The 16,806-nt window shown below is 59.7% G+C and overlaps 1 protein-coding gene across 2 annotated transcripts in view; it reads left to right on the plus strand.

Moving 5' to 3' along the window:
* CASZ1 (castor zinc finger 1) overlaps positions 1-16,806 on the plus strand; it is a 145,083-nt gene that overhangs the window by 32,605 nt on the left and 95,672 nt on the right. The gene's annotated exons all lie outside the window — the stretch shown is intronic.

Genomic DNA, 16,806 nt, shown 5'->3' on the forward strand with positions numbered 1-16,806 from the left:
CCCTCACCCTGGGTGCCACGGGCAGGTGTGTCCTGCCCCTCCCCGGGGGGCTGGGCTCTGCGACTCTGACTTTGAACTTGTGGGGAGGAACCATGAGCAAAGATGGGTGCCTTGACGCCCACTGGGGTTGCCAGAGCCGCAGGCCTGCTGCGTTTCAGACCATGCCAGCTCGGGGATGGCCAGCCGGAAGCCCTGGCCATCGCTCAGGGACTTGCAAATCAGATGCAAATGTGGCCCTGGGTTGCCGTGGTGGAGCTGGCTGGGACTCGTCTTCCTGGTGCCCCAGAGGCGATCCCACTCCGGGAATCAGTCCGTCCACCCTTCACATATGCGATCGCTATTCCCTGAGTGGCCATGGGGGCCGGGAAGACCCCGAGAAACCTGGGGGGGTGGTAGAGCTGGAGCCTTGTGGTTTTGGCCCTCACGCCTGTCCCTCTCTACTGCCTTGCTGGGCTCTTCTGGCCTGACTCTGCCTCGTCTGGTGATTACCAATCCCGGGAGGCAGGTCCAAGCGTCCTCCAGCCGCCCTCCTGCCCGCCCATGGGCTGCCCAGTGCCCGGGAGCCCCCTCCACAGGAGAACCTTGGCCTGCTCTCTGCTCAGCGGCAACAGGCTTTTTGTTTTCTTCTTTCCTCTGGCAAAACATGCCCATTAGTTTTGCCCTTTCCGAGTTTCCACTCCTGGTGACTCCCAGGGGCTGTGCCGGCTGGGATTTATGCCCGGCGTGGGGTATGGGCTCCATGGGTCCAGTGGGATGCTGGGATCCAGGTACTGGCCAGCTCGGGCATGGTAATGAAGCTTGGGAATTCCGAGGGCTCCGAAAGGGAATGCCAGGCCTGGGTTTTCTCCTCACTCCTCAGCCCTGTCCGGGTCCCGGGCTGGACCGCAGCTACGGTCCCGTGAGGCTGGGGTGTTCCGAGAGCTCGTGGTGTCCAGCCTCACCAGAGGGCAGGCGAGGGGGTGGCTCTGTGTTCTGGTCTGGTGCACGGGCCCACCCGCATCCCAGGTGCTCCCCGTTTCTGACCACTCTGTGGAGGACTTGGCTGCACTTAGTTCACCAACAGTTGCAGGTGCCTCCAGGACGCAATGCTGGTTGCTAAGAAAGGCTCGTTTGCTCCCTCTTGGTCAGCACAGTGGAGAGGGAAGGCCAGGGACTGCCTGTCCTGGGCCCTGTTCTCAGCAGTCAGCCGTGGAGCAGGCCAGGGCTTCCCGGCTCACTGTCCCTTTGGCCTAAGCGCCTGCCTTTGTTCTCTGGGGCCTGCACCGAGCCTAGGCTCAGCCTGGAAGTCCTATAGCATCTTTCCCTGTGGAGGGGTCCCAGGACCTGAGTTCTCAAGGGCTGAGTGTCCAGGTGCCTTCTCCCCTGCCACCAGTTTTGAGGACTGAAAAGTCAGTTTGTCGAAGACTCCCTCAAGGCCATGGGGCGGCTCAGCATCCTGCCTCACCTCCTCGGCAGGGGTCCTTGCAGCCCCTGCACACAGACTGGGCAGGCATGAATTGTCATAGGTACTAGGCAGACTTGAACCTGGGCCCCTGTCTGTTTTCCCAGGGCCTCTGCCATGAGGCTCTTCTCTCTTGGGTCCTGAGAGCATCTGCTTGGACCGGGATGGGGAAGGCAGTGCCAGCAGCGATGCTCTAATGGTGGGATCATCCCTGGGCCCCCTGGGTGGGCCCCTGGGCACCGTCATGCAGCCTGGAGAGCAAGCCAGAGGTCTGACTGGCACGTGTGTCACGGCCAGCTGCTGGGACCCCAGCGAGCACCTGCCAAACTGGCAACATATTCCCAGCCATATGGGCCCGCTCAGCCTCCAGGAAAGCTCTGGAGGCCTGACCTCCAGGGGCAGTGACGGGGGGAGAAGGGCAGGCTGGCAATGTCTTGCGGGGGGTGCTGGGGGTGTCCCAGGCGTGAAGCAGTATGTGGTACAGCAGCTCAGTCTCCAGGAACGCTCTGGAGGCCTGACCTCCAGGGACAGTGGCAAGAGGGAGCAGGAGGGCAGGCTGGGCGTGTCCTGCAGGGACAGATGGGCCAACCCACGTGTCCAGCCGGAGCCCCTGCCTGGTTCCAGGGGGTGGGGGTGGACGGTGTCAGCAGATCTCCCCGGGTGTGTCTGCAGGCCTCCAAACCCTGACCGAGCCCCGGGGCGGGGGTGTGGGGGGCGGCCTGTACACTTGTGCATCCGCGTGAGGCTTTTCTGCTCCCGCCTCCAGAGTCTGCACTCGATCAATGACCTTCACTCCTAACTGGGCCGGACAGTTGTAACTCCATCCTGCAGGGCTTTGATCTGCTGGGGGGCCGGTGGCTCCAGGGCACACAGCCGGGGGTGAGGGGGCGGGGTGCAGCAGGGCGGGGATTGGCAGAGGGAGTTGCTGGCTGGAAGGGGAGCCAGGCTCCACCATGGGTGAAGCAGGGCTCAGGAGGAGAAGTGCACTCAAGGGTCCTGACCTTGGGGCTGGGATGAGACATGCTTGGGGGCTGGTTTGGGAAGAGGTGCCGTCTTTCTGGTTTCTAATCCACGTGAGGATTCTGCCTGATGGCGCTGAGACCTCCACCCTGCGCCTCCCCGCTCAGTCCTCCCGTGTGCCTTCCGTCTTCCTGGGAGAGTTGGGAAGCCGCTGGGTTCCTCCAAGCACAGAGCCAAGGGAAGACGGGCTGGGAAGGTTCCGCGCCGACTGGGGCTGCCCAGGGGGCTTCTCCAAAGGAGAGCATGACCCCCACTTTTGGAGGGCCGACGCCGAGGAGCTCTGTGGGCAGCAGCGCGCTGCCCAGAGGAGCAGTGCCAGGGGCCGTGAGCGCCTCGTTTTTTCCTGCAGACCTTCGAGCTCCTGCTGGGCTGTCTGCTACTGGCCTCTTTCATTCCGGAATCTTCTCAGATAGTAGATTTCATCTGGGTGCAAGTCCTTAAGCCCCGAGCTGTTGCGGTGCACAAGAGGCACCCCGTGGGGTCCTGGCATCCCACCTTCACCAGGCCTCTGGGGTGGCTGCCCCAGCTGGCCGCCCAGGGCCACCCGCTGCTGCTCTCTGATGGCTCAGGCCGGAGGCCCCTCACCTCCGGGGACCACCCAAGTTTTCGCTCTGGTTTGGTTCGTTGGCCCAAGTTCGCACGGCCCTCGCTTGGAAGCAGGGCTTTTTCCGACCCTGGGCCTTTTTGTGGGAGCTGGCAGTGGGGTCGGGACCCCTGTGGCCATGGGGGAGGAGAGGAAGGAAGGAGTAATTAATCACTAGTTTCTTCTCCAGAAATGCTAATCGGGAAAAGCAATTAAAAGCAACTTTTTTTTCCCTTAGTAATCTGTATTAAGAGCTGGTAATGAAGTTTAGGGCCGTTGTGACTCAATATTTCAGCTTCACCGACTCAAGTCAAAACAACCCAAGCCCAGGAGTTTGCTGGCAGCAGAGCTGGGCCCGTGCAGCAGCTGCGCGCCCCACAGGCTCCCCATCACCCTCGTCCCACCCTCGCTGCTCCTGGGCGAGAGTGGCAGTCCCAGCTGGTAGGGGAGGGTCTGGTTGACACTGAGATGGGTCCCCTAGGACATCTCCCAGGAGATGCAGAACCCAGAAGTGCATTTTAGAGAAAAGGCTTAGGATCAGGGTAGGGGTAGCACCTGGAATAGGGGGCAGAGCTGGGGAAGGGTGGGATCAAACAGGGTCAGGGGAGAGGACACGCGTGACTGAGGCGCCCCCCGGGGTGGGCAGGATTCGGTTGCCTGGGGCTCAGATCCAGAAGGAGTGACGGTCCAAACCTCGACCGCTAACCTCTGGTCGTTCATTCTGCAGTCATTCTGCAAGCATCATTGAGAGGCGACTGCAAATCAGTCGTTGTAGGCTGGAAACGTACCAGGGAACAAAGGAGGCAAAAATGCCTGCCCTCTTGTGCTTTCTGGGCAAGCGATAGAAGAGATAAATAAAACACTTGTTCGCTGGTTAAGGAGAAAACTAATGCAGGCTTGGGGACCAGGGAGGGTGGGCAGATGGTTTGTAATTTTAGGTGTGGTGCCCAGGGCAGGGGTCATTGAGATGGTGACACTGGGGTGAAGCCGAAAGGAGGTGAGGGAACGAGCTGCCCGCATATCTGGGGGAAGAGCGTTCCCGTCGGGGGAACAGCAGCTGAGAGCTCAGAGGCAAGAGCCCACCCGGCTGGTGCAGGGAGCAGGGGAGGCCGGTGTCGCTGGAGTGGAGGGGCCCCAGATCCCCCAGGGCCCCACAGACGCCCGAATCTAGTGCTTCTCCCAGTGCGTCCTGCCTGTGCCCCCCTGGCAGTCCACCTTGGAGCAGGCAGAAGGAGAGCAGAGGGCTGTGCTCAAGGCAGCCCTGCCTCTCAGCCCTGCCCCAGGAGCAGCACGGAGGCGGCGGCCGGTCACTTTGGGCAGCCCGTGCCCCGCTCCCTGGCCTGCTGCCCTTGAAGTCCACCCCGTGTTGTTTAGGATGACACGCCTAAGCTAATCCATAATCTGACAGGAGCCACCCCGGGGGCGAGCTGCAGAGCTGAGCGCCTCCGAGCCCCGGCAAATGAGCCCTGTTCTCCCCGGGGAAACGGAGGTGACTTGGAGAGGTGTGGGAAAGGGTCCCCCACAGGCGAGCTGTGGAGTTGGCAGTGCAGGAGTGGCCAGTGAGGGGAGGGGTGGCTGGGAGGACAGTGATGAAAGGAGGCTCTTGAACGAGTCTGTTCCCCCTGGCAATCCTGTCCCACACCCAGACCTTCCCCACCCGCCAGGGGTGCTCCCTGCTGCGCAGCGGGGATAAGGTGGCCAGATTTAACAAATAAAAATACAGGACATTTGAATGCCAGGATTTAACAAATAAAAATACAGGACATTTGAATGCCAGGTAAATGGCGAATAATGTTTAGTATGTGTCATGTCATATTTGGGATATACTTACACTAAAAAGGAATTTGTTGTTTATCTGAAATGCAAATTTAGCTGGGTATGCTGTGTATTTTCTCTGGCAACCCTCAGTGGGGAGGGCTGGAGGTTTGGGGGCTCCCTCTGGAAGAGGCAGCCCCTGGGGGCTTTGGAAGCAGTGCAGGGCTGGAGTGACCATGACCTCCAGTGCATGGCTCGGGGTGGAGGCTGGGGCAAGGTGACCCTTTGTCCAAATCTCACAACACACATTTGGGCTTTCTGTGGGTGGACTATCAGTCCCCTTTGGGGGTTCCATGGTTCCCAGTCTGGGAGTGGTTGTGCAGGCCCACCTCCCCCAGGTGAGGCTGGGGTCTAGGAATTGTCTGCGGGCTCACCTGGGGCAAAGTTGCCTGAGGTTCCTCAGGTAATTTGGGAAGGCCAGTTACCAGCGGAGGGCATCTGCGCAGAGCCCGGGAGAGGCTGGCCGGGGTGCCCCCCGAGGGGAGGGGTCCAGGTCAGCAGCAGCAGCCTGCTGGGTTCCAGGGCCTCCGGGCACTGCCGCCCTCTCCGTGCCAACCTCCAAGGCCATCGAGTAGCCTAGCATCTCGGGAAGGGTGCGCCATCCAGAAAGGCCAGACTGCGGCTGCCGTTCAGGAGGGAGGGGTGGTCTTTGTTGGAAAGCTTGATGGGGCCCTTACTGCTCCCTCTCATGACCCCCCCTCACCCCAGTTCCTTTCCCAGTGGCCAAGAGCTCAGGGTAGGAGAGAGCCCATGGCCAGCTGGTGGCAATCCAGCCTCCCGTGGCCAAGTGGCCTGATGCCAGGTGGGCACTGGCCCCCACAGTGGGAGTGCTCCCCTTCAGCCTGTGCTCTCCAGGCATAGCAGCAGCTGAGCTCCCTGGATGCCCCCTCTCCACGCCCTGAGAAGCCTCCCTCCCCAGCTCCCAGGCTGCCCTCCACTCTGCCTTTCCCGGCACAGCCGGCCCGTGCGTCTCGTGGTGGAAGCAGAAGGGGCCGGGGGGTGCCAAGCTGGTGGGAACCTCTTCCACTCGCCGAGCTCTCAGCCGCTTCCCCAGCGTGCCCGGCGGTTTGGCCCTGTTTCGTGAGCAGTCTGCTGCCCGTGCTGCCTCTGACCGACATCGTTAGCGTGGGTATTTATATTTCATTAACGACATTAAGCCCAAATGGCATTAAAAGCAAAGCTGGTGATAAATAGCTTATTAATAAACAGGGAGTGCACCGTGCTGCCTGGCCTCTCCCAGCCCTGGTGTTAACCCTTGCTGCCCTAGATAAATAAGCCTCACCCCCGAGCAGCCCCCTTAAGATGGGGCGGGAGAGCCAGGTGCACCTCCGCGCTCTCCCGGCTAGGCCGCCGTCCGCGCATCCTGGATCCCGGGCAGCCCAGCACCCTGGCCAGACCTCCACCGGCCTGGATCACATCCCTGCCCTCTCCTCACTAGCGTGGATTCTGGGATGACGAAGTCTGAAAAGGTGACCTTCCCTGTGCCCTCGTCCGGGTGGTCAACTCAGATCTTCCCCATCCCTTCTTGGTTGTGTCTGAAGTGAGGCTCATAGATAGGGTGTTAGGAATCAAAAGGACTGACACTCATAAAAATGTTGGTAATAATAGCGATGGCAGTAACAATACCAGCTAACAGTCGCTGAGTGCCAGCCACGAACCAGGCGTCGGCTGGCCGCTCCCCACGCCGCAACTCCTGAGTCCTCCAGGCCAGTCCAGGGATTGTCCATCCCGCTTTATAAGCAGCAAAGCCAGTGCCCAGGGCAGTGAAGCAGCTTCGCCTGCTGGGGCCCACGGCACACGGCTGCTGGGCCTGAGCGCCGGTGGCTGAGCAGAGCTGTGTCCAAATTGTCGCCCAGCTCCCCGCCTTTTTGTAGGAGGGGCTGTCCCTGGCTCCTGGGCCTCGGACCTGCCCTGCTCTGCTGAGCACCTGCCTTTGGGATTCCTGCTGCTTGGTTCCAAGGTGGCCCTGCCTGGGTGGGCATGCCTACACACAGGCCAGCTGGCCAGAGGGCACGGCTCGTGCATGTCAGCGCTCACCACACCACCTACACGGCAGCGGTGCTGATGGAGCACGTGGCGGGGCGTGGTGCCCTGGACCAGCCTCCTGCCCTGCTCGGAGCAGTGTCTATGGGGTACCCCCCCGGGGAGAGGTAGCGGCCAGGCTTTGTTTGCGCAGGGTTTTCAGTTTGTGCTTCTTGGGTGTGTGGCCATCCCTTAACACTTCCAAGAAGCAGAGGCAGACTGTCAGCTCTCTACCTGGCTTGGCGAAAGCAGGAAGAGCAGCTAGAACCTTGTTCAAAATTTTGCTCAGAGGCCCCACTTAGAATTTCTTACCCCTGCAAACCTGAGCCAGGTTCTTGTTCTCTTCCCTGTCCGTTTGGAGGCTTTTGGGGCCCAGGTCTGGCTGCAGGGGAAGCAGAACCCCGTTGGGGCTTTGCAGTGTAGGAGGGAAAGATGGAGGGAAGGCAGAAAGGAAAGATGCCGCAGGCTCAGGGGAAGGCCGGGGATGGAGGACACGTGGCTGGGACCCTCTGGTTGTGGCTAGTAAGCGCGCAGGGAAGCCGGGGTGCTCAGGAGTTGGCAGGACTCCTGCCGCCCGTGCCAGGGGCCTGACCTGCTCCTCCCAGCCCTTCGCAGGCTGGGAAGGAAGTCGGGAAACAGGGGTCCTAGGATTCTTCATGCAAGAGGAAATCCTCATCTCATCCTGATGGATGGAAACCCGACCACCCCGCAAAGAGAAAAGCCAGCAGGAGAGGAGCTTCCCCACCGTACACACTTGCAGATGTTGGGGCTGCCCCGGCATCTGGTACAGGCCACTTCTCTTTCCTGGAGGACCTTCTGGCTTGTCGGGCACAGTGGGCAGAGTTGGAGGTGCTGGAGGGTCATGGTGGCCACTTAGATTTCACTCTCAGGGCACAAGGCATGTGCACTAACTAGTAATCAGAGAAGCCAGCACAGGCGCCTCTGGGGGGGTGGGGCCAGCTCAGCCTGCACCGGCCATGAACCTGTGGTCAGCTGGGGGAGCTGAGATTGCGCTTTGGAGCCAGGCAGCCCTGAGTTGCAAGCCCAGCCCTCTGTCTACGGAAGGTTTGGCCAATCCCATAACTGTGCTTAGCCTCAGCGTCCTCTGTGACATGGGACGATAGGGCCTCCTTTACAAGGATGTGGATTGTAAAGGGCCAGCGACAGGGCCTGGGCCCCAGGGGGTGTTGAATAAGTGGCGGCCACTGTCCCTGTTACTGTTGGGTCTACTGACCTGTGGCCACTGATGTCTTGTTGTGGAAGCAGCGGAGGGAATGCTGGGCAGAGAAGGGGTGGACTCACGGGCAAGGTGGTTGCAGGCGGGGCCACCACAAGCTGGCCATCCAGTTCGTGCCTCTGCTAGACCTAGAACAGTGGTAGAGGGGGGCATTTGAGAGAGGAGAGGGGGCTCCCTTCTCCCAGTGAGTGCCGTACCAGGAGGGAAGGTGGGCCTGGGTATGACCAGTCTGGGGGGGGACAGCAGGGGCTGCCTGGAGGGAGGGAGGCTCTTTCTCTTCCTGCCTTGGAAGTGTTACTGCTGTGGATGCCCCTTTGCCAGCCCAGGGCCAGGCTTTGGTCAGCGAGGAACCACTGCACCCCACTTCGTCCTGCTCAGACCTGGATGGCGCCTTCTGCCAGCTCCTGGGGGCTGGGCTGTGGCCCACTCTCTGCCACAGGCCCTTCCCTGGCTGTCTGGGTGGCATGTCGTTCATCCACCTCTGGGACCTGAGCGTCCTTATACCGTGACAGCCGTTGCTCTGCCCCAGTGTGGAGTGTGCTGGACTGAGCCCTGAGCAGGTGGGATGCCCGTGGGATGTGGCCTGGGTCGTGTCCATGCATATGGGAGTGTGGATGCCCTCTTTCTGCAGACGCCCACCTCCCCAGCCTGTCCCCTGGGCCGGGGGCCTGGCTGGGACTAGGCGTGGTTCCTGGAGTGGCTGGGCAGCCCCGAGGAAGGGCCTGTCTGCACTTCCTTTGCCTTGGCCTGAGTCGGGTGCACTGGGTGCTTCCACCGCATGCCACTTGTCACTTGAGGATTTCTGGGTGCCTGCCCTGATTAGGAGGGGCCACTTGGGGTGCAGCTTGGGGTTGTCTGGCTTGCCCACACCATCTCAGAGCCACCTGACTCCACGTGGGCCCAGGAGAAGGGGCTGGGGGTGACAGCTGGAGGCCAGCTGTGGGGAGTGGATGGAGGGGACCCCGGGCTCCAGGCATGTGGGTAGATTGGTCAGAGGCCAGGGAGCCAGGCCTTTAGCTCTTCTAGTGTGTCAAGGGCCACTCCCGATCTAAAGCTTCTTCTCTTTCTTGCTCCCTCGCCTCCAGGGCAGGCAGAAAACAGTGCACCTGCTCTTTGGCCCTCTGGCACCTGGACACTCGGCCAGGAGAGAGGGGCCTTGGAGAAGGACCCAGGTGCAGAGCCAGGCCTTGGTTGGGATGGGCGGTGATGCCTCGGTGCTGTGCCCGCCCCTGATGGCGGGCAGTGCCAGCCTGTTCAGTGGGCGCTCCGGATGCCCTTGCAGGCTAGAGGAGCCTCGGTCTGGAGCCGCTGGCCTCCGGCGGGGGGACCACACTTGCGGCCCTTCCTCCAGGAGCCATCTCCTACTTTCATTTTCTTTCGCCACTCTTTTTTCTTGGGGTCTAATTAAAGACTTGGAGCAGTTTACAGCCTGTGGTTGGCTTTTTATTTGGATCCTTGGCAATTACCTCCTACCCTAAAATAAGTTTCGGTAGAACAGGGCTAGGATTTTTCTCTTTGGCCAAGTTCTCAGCTTCAATTTGGCCGTATGTGCGTGTGTCTCTGCACTGCAGCCTGACTAGGACTTTCCAAACGCCTCCCTTCCCCAAATCCCAGGCTCCTTCTCACTCTCCCCATCTAAAGTGTCCCTGTGGCCGAGGCAGAGGCCTGGGCAGTGGGAATAGTGCGTCACCAGCCTCGCCCTGCCCCAGGCAGCTGTGACAATGGGCACATCACCTGTTGACTCTGTCCCAGTTTCTCCACCTGTGAAATGGGGCCAGGCAGGCCGGGCATGGCAGAGCAGTCGCCCCACTTTCTAGACGAGGTACCTGTGCTGTGGCCGGAGGGCATCAGTGGCTTTTCTGATGTCACTTGCCTCCCAGGGGCCAGAGCTTTGGGGTCCTCGGATCTTCCAGCACCCACACCCAGGAGCAGCCCAGTGCAAAGTGAAAACGTGGGGTCGCTGGTTGTGAAAGATTAAGAATTTCGAGATGGCGACACAGGCCACTAAGCGAACATGGAACCCTAATTAAAGGCCGCTATGCGAAGGCAGAGGCCACACACGGGGGGCCAGCTCTGTCCCTCCCTGCGTGGACAGTTAAACAGGAAGTTAAATAGGGGCCTCAGGTGCTCCAGCTCCCAGGGTCCCTCAGGCCTCCTTAAGGCCACCTGAGGCTTCAGGTCAGTCAGAGGTGAGGCGATAACCAAAGACAGAGCTTGTTTCCTTGGGGTCCGCAGTGCAGATCACTTGTGTCAAGCTGAAGCTAGCAGTCATCTGCACCTGCCAGAAACATCCAGGTCCTCCTCGATTCTGCTGTGCTTGGGTGGAAGGGCAGGCGGCCCCTTCCCTGGGCTAATCTGGAAACCTCCGAGCTGCTTCTTGGGCATCTGCGGGGCTTTGTGGGGCTCACAGAAGTTTCCCCTATCGGGTGGAGTGATGGAGTACACAGGGGACCCGCACCGCGTGTACCCTGGAGCGTGAATGTGTTGTGGGAGGTCACGGCCCTCCTGCATGCTGGGCAGCTGGTTAAAGAAGTGCTGCCAGGATGAACGGCGCTCACTGGCGTCCTGGACAGGCGGCCTTTGCCCGCCCATCTGGGACCATCCGCCCTTGCAGCCCTTTCCCTGCCCGGCTAATATGCATCTCCCACAAGAAGTCTGGGTACCAAAGCCCTGGCCTCAGGACCCGCCCACCACTCCTGCTGTGCCCCCTGCTTCCTAGAAAACCCCTTAAATTCTGGAACTTGGGCAAACTCCGGGATGAAATTCGTCTTAAAAACCCTAGAGGGCATTTTAAAGGAGGGGGATAACTTTATCTAAAGCGGGCAGCGGGGTGGGGAGGGAGCACCACGGCTGGAGATCGCGGCGGTCGGAGCCCGGGAGGGCGAGCGCGCCCGATTCCCGAGGACTGATTAGATGGCATGCCAAGTGTATTAAATTTTGCAGACATTTTAACAGCAATATGCTAGATAGTTGGGTGTCCCCTGAGGCAGGCTGGATTTTTTATATCCTTCACAGAAGGTCAGAGCCCTCTTCTGCCTCCCCCCCACACCATGCTCTCCCCTCAGCCTTACCCACCCCTTACTCGACAATTTGCCTTGCTTTTGCTCTCTGCTCACAGAGAACCTAAAGGACATCGGTGGTACCTGCCCTGGAGAGAGCACCCTGGCCCTCCAGCCAAGCAGCCGGGGACCTCCGAGGCTGGAGCCGGGCGCAAGTGGGGAGCTAGATTTCTATCCTACACCCCTTCCCCCCCACCCCCCATTTTGGAGACTGTTGTAAGATCTCCTCCCTCCCTCCTTAGTTTTATAGGAAAAAAAAAAAGGCAGGAAAGGAATCCATCTGGCCTATGAATAATTGAAATGGCTAAACTCTGTTCCTGTCGCTGCTGTTTGTTCTCAGCTCCCCCGGCCCTCGGCCCATCCCCCTGGGTGTGCGCCTCGAAGTGGAGGAGGTGTGGGCATTCTTAGAAGGTTCGCAGAGAGGCCCAGGGCTCCCCCTATCTCAAGCCCTCCCTCCACATAAATAGATAAGTCTGAGTGAGGGACATTCGCAGACGGTTTCCTTCTCACCAATCTTGGGGACAGCCGGCCTCTGTCTCCCCAAATATCACCAACTCGAATGGCGCCCTTGGCCCTTGGGCCCCAAGGGACCGCTTCCCTGCCCCGAATTGCCCCCCGGGCCCCTGGGGATTCTCTGACTCAAGCCAGGCTCTTCCTCTCCCGCAGCCTCTGCTCCTCTCTCTAGAGGGCTCCAGCGCCCAGGGCTGTCCCGGGCGGGGCAGCCTGGCCTTTGCAGTGCTCCCTGCACTGCTGCGCCCGTCGGCACCGCGTCCACCCACCCACCCACCCAGGAGCTGACCACGCTCCTTGCTCAGGGGTCTGGGTCCTCGTCCCCCGTCCCTCCTCCTCGCCCTCCCCTCCACTTGCCCTGCCAGGGGCTCTCCGGGGCCGGGGGTTTCACTTCTTCACTTCTGTACATCACAGTCCTTTCTTGGGAACCGTGAAAATCAGAGGCCTTTAACTTTCTCTCCCTGTTGGTGGCAAGCACGGTGACAGGAGGTCAGGGCCTGGGAGGGGATGGGGAGGCTGGGGGGCTCAGGCCCGGCTGCTCACCAAGCCCCCGTGATCTGGGCCGAGAATTCACTGTCTCTTTAAAACCATTTAGAGGGAAAACAAAAGAACTTTAGTGCATTAATTCTAGATGAAGATGGGTCTCCAGATGACAGCCTGATCCACATTATCCCCCACAAGGCAACTTCCCCTCTCCCTCCCCTCCCCTCCTCCCCTTCCTGCCCCTTCTGTCCAGCTCTTTGTCGTCACCCTGGTTCTTGCTGGGTGAAAAGCTGACATAGGGCTAGCTATGAAGTGCATTTGTGTGCTTTATTTTTGAAGAGTCATTACTTATGTTTGCCTGTTTGGAACATCATGCTTGTGTCATGTGTGAGTTATTGACTTGCAGCCGTGGGGCTTGCGGTCATAAAGTGCCATGAGCATGTATGTGCGTTTCGGAGCAGCAAAGTGACCATGGGGAGGTACGTGCTTCGCTGCCAAATGGACGGGGGTCTCCACCCCGCTGAGTTTCCAGGGTCAGGCAGGCCGGGCCTCAGAAAATGCTCCCAGAGAAGGAGGGTGTGAGCCACATCGGAACATTCTAGATCTTTTAGCTCTTTCCAGGGTTCTTAAAAAAAAACCTGCCCACTAAGCAAAATTAATTCAGATGAAATTCAAATCAGGTTTGCTAATGTATAACAATATATATATAACATGTATAAATATATGTATGTGTTTGTATGTATGTAATAGATATAAAAGCCATTTGTAAAGACTCCTACACATGTTATAAAAGCTGCAAAATGTCTGGCATTCCGGCCTGGTACAAATAATTAGATATTTATATCCAATAAAACTGGTTTGATGGGGAAATCGTTTCCCTCCATGTGAGGATGAGTTTCGGTGGTTGGGTTTGTTTTTTTTTCCTGACAATAAAACCAGGGGCTGGGCACCAACAAATGTGTTTCCCGTAAATAGCTCCGTCTCTTTTTTGCATTGTGAACTCCGCTGGACAGGCCCCGGCGTGCCAGCCCAGCCCCTCTCTCCTCGCCCAGGCTTTCATTTACGCTGGAGAAGTGTGTGCGTGAAGCCCCCTCTCAGTACCTTGGGCCTGAGCCGCCAGCCCAGGGTCACTGCTGGAACTTGTGTGCACCTGTGCCTGCTCCTAGCTCCCCTCCTGCAGCCACGCCCAGCCCTGGACATGGGCTAATGAGCAGGCTTTGCTTTTCCGTTCTCTTTTTTTTCTCGTCTTTGAACAATTCCCTGGGATGGGACTTCTGCTCTCATCAGCCCTCAAAGTCCAATCCCAACGTGTTTTCTCGTTTACTAAGCCCCTCCCACCCCCATTTTCCCTTTCACTCTTTACCTCCCACTTTCAGACCCCTTTTTTCCCTTTGCTGAGCTCTGCTGGCCTCCTGGCCCATTGCCTCGGAGGTCTCCATCACAGAGCGGCTCTGGAGAGACCCCCACGCTGCCCTGTTTCCCCTCCATCTGTTCCCCAGCCGAGGACCGCAGACCGCGCAGTCTCCCATTGCACAGATGTGGGGCTGATGGGGCCGTGGGAGGGGGCTCGGCAGGCCCGAGGAGTCCTCACTGGGATGGGGCAGAGCTGCGGCCGGGAGCAGGGTCCCCGGGCTTCTGGCTGGGACAGGCCTCACCCGTGAGACCTGGGCAAGTGGCCTCAGCGCTCCGGGCCTCCCTGTGGAGTGGGAGTCCATCATGATAGGGTCTGCGGAGCGAGGGAGCCTGCTCCGGGGCCTGGCATGCAGGCCGCCCCCCCCTGGGGGGGTGGAGGTGTCCCTCTCGGCCCTGACCACAAGTGAGGACACACCTCACTGGTGGCTGTGACTCCAATGTGCCTCGGTGTTGGGTGAAGGGCCCCCTCGTGGGAGGGCAGCTCTCGCCCCTTTCTCCCAGAGTGACTGGGATCAGAGCACCCCGTGCAGCTCCCGGGTTGAAAGGGAAGGAAACACCGCCAGCAGGGCAGGACTTGGTGGCCAGCGGGCGCTGAGGTCATCCAGGTTGACCCAGGACATCGGCATCCAAAGAGCCGGTCCAGAGAACGGCAGGGGGACTGCAGGGCTTCGCACAAGGAACTGGGGCCAAACTAGCTCAGGGGCCGGTGGCCAGTCGCCTTGACCGTGGCCCTTGGGCTCAGGGATGGGAAGTCTCCTTCCTGAAGGGTTTGTGGGAAGCTGAAGCGGCCAGCAAGGCGACAGGGGGAGTGGGCCTGCAGGGACCGGCTTGGAGAAGGCGTCAGCCTGAGAGGGAGAGTGGGTGTAGGCAGCCCTGATGCGCACCTGGGGCTGCTGAGCGCCACCGCCACCTGCCCACACCTCCACCCTGTTCGCCGAGGACGCTGCCCTGGGAAGGGGTCTGTGGGGGGCTTTGGCCTGCGGTCTGGGCCACACAGGGAGGCCCCAGCCTCGGCGACATACTCGCCAGCCTCGTGGTGCCCGAACCCAGACAGCGAGTGACCCGCAGGGGCTGGCACAGCCAAACGGCACGTGGGCGGCGTTCCGCTGTGGGTCCAGGACACACTTCCTGGGGAGGGGATTTGCGGGGTTGGACACTGGCCTTAAGATAGAAGCTGTCCTCTCCAAAGGAGGTGACTGGTGGACTCCTGAGCATCTTGTTTTGTTGTTTTTCTCTTGTTCCTTTTTTTTTTTCTTGCTAAATAAAAAAAAAATATAGCAAAACTCGATGAGAAGCAGAGCCTAAGCTTCCTCTGACTGGCTCTCAGAGAAGCCAGTCAAATCTCCTCTTGCTGAGAACATTTTGACAGCATAAAATTGCTGCCGGAATGTGACTTTAGTGAAAAGTAAAAAAAAAAAAAAATCCTTCCTTCATGCATATGGAGTTTTTTGGAAAAAAAAATGGTATTTTAATGCTTTCTATTAAATTGGGACTAAAAGTGGTGTCTTAATTTGCATGCATTAGCATATTTGCATATAGATCACTGAAATGGTGGAAGAGAGAAGAGCCTTTAAATGAAAATTCTTTTAAAGGCACAGGCCTGCCTCTCTCTCCCTCTCCCCCTGGGATTTGCTCTTGAGCGTTTCCTCTCCTCCCACCCACCTTTTGAGAATGGAGGTGAGGGTCAAGGTGCCTCGGGGTCGGTCCAGTGGAGGGGAAGGCCTGGCTCTGGGTAGCCCTGCGGTCGCCTGCACAGGCCTGGCGGTCTCCTTCGGCCAGCGGTGGAGGCTGTGGCTCCCCCAGGCAGGTGGCCTTAGGGCCAAGCAACTGCCCCCCTCCCCAGCCTCCTGGGGGGAAGAATATTGTTTCTCTACAAGCCCTTGGGGGGCCCATCCTGTCCTGTAAGGCCTTGGCCTGGGCCTGTGGCCCCCGATACTAGAGGATGGGGTGGGGGGACTCAGTCTTGTCAACCTCTTGGGACTGCCCTGCCCCATGCTGGCTTCCTGCCTTCCTCAACTCCAGCCCCAGCTTGCCCTGTCCCCTTTCATCCAAGGTCTCTGCTTCAGATGCCACCTCCCCAAAGGGGCCCTGCCTGCGCCCCGGCCAAGCCTTTGCCACTCTGTGATGTTCCTTGTTTTATGGTTTTCTTGGCACGCCTTAGTTGTTCCTTTACCTGATGGTTTGATTGTCCGTGCCCAGCTCCAGGAAGGCAGGGATTTGGGTCTGCCTGGTCACAGCTATGCCTCCCAGTGCTTAGGACAACGGTCCCTGTGCCGCGGGGGGTCGGCAACTGTTGAATGAATGGAAGGCGCTGGGACCCCTGCCAGGTCCGAGGCAGCCCTCCTGCCCTCCTGACGGTGCTGCCTGATGGGACACAGCACCCTACCGCCCAGGTCCCAGCTTAGATGCCCTTGGCCTGGCTGCGGGGGCACTTGAGCCCTCGGCACCGTGTCCCACCCTGAAGAGCGGGGTGGGGGGACTGGCAGGGCCTTTCCGTCTGATCTGAGGCCCCCCGAGAGAGCACTTCCTTATAGCCTGACCCCTTCCTGGTAGACCGGGGTTCTGGGGGCCTGTGCGAAACTCCCAACTCGGGAACAGCAGGGGCTGACGGAGCTGGGGGGCAGGGGTGGGAAGTGGAGTTCCCCCGGAAATTTCTGACCAGCAAAGGAGAGACCCCAGCAGCTTTCTGCACCTTGGTGGCACCTGCTGGCCCTTCTGTGGGTGGCGCAGCTCACACCCCTCTGCGTGCCAGGGGGCGGCCAGGGAAGTGAGGTCTGGCCACCCAGCTCTGCGCCCCCCTGGCTTCATGCCTCCGGTGGGCCGGGCTTTCCGAAGGGCCCCTCCAGCTGACGCAGCCTCGGGCTCCTTGCCCAGCCTGAGGAGGGAGGGCCCGGAGGGTGCGGGGGGTGCCCAGGGTTGGAGCGGGGCTGGGTCTCCACCGCGAATGAAAATCGGAAACCAATTGAGCAGGACAAGGTGCCCAGCCAGCAGGTTGTGGGAACGAGGGGCCTAATGGATGTGGCTGGGCGGGGGCAGCGGATGCCTCATCGATCGCCCAGTGCCTATATTTATCCACCCTGGGCCTGTGGCCCCAGCAGCTGGATGGAGTGGGGATAAATAAATGGCCACTGAAATATTCATGAGCTGCACGTGCACATCCGTGGGGCGGGGTGGGGGCTGACCGCCAGGGGCCTTCTCTTCCTTCCTTTGCCCCATCTCGGCA

Source organism: Dasypus novemcinctus, chromosome 9 (genome assembly GCF_030445035.2).
Source record: "Dasypus novemcinctus isolate mDasNov1 chromosome 9, mDasNov1.1.hap2, whole genome shotgun sequence".
Taxonomy (NCBI): Eukaryota; Metazoa; Chordata; class Mammalia; order Cingulata; family Dasypodidae; genus Dasypus; species Dasypus novemcinctus.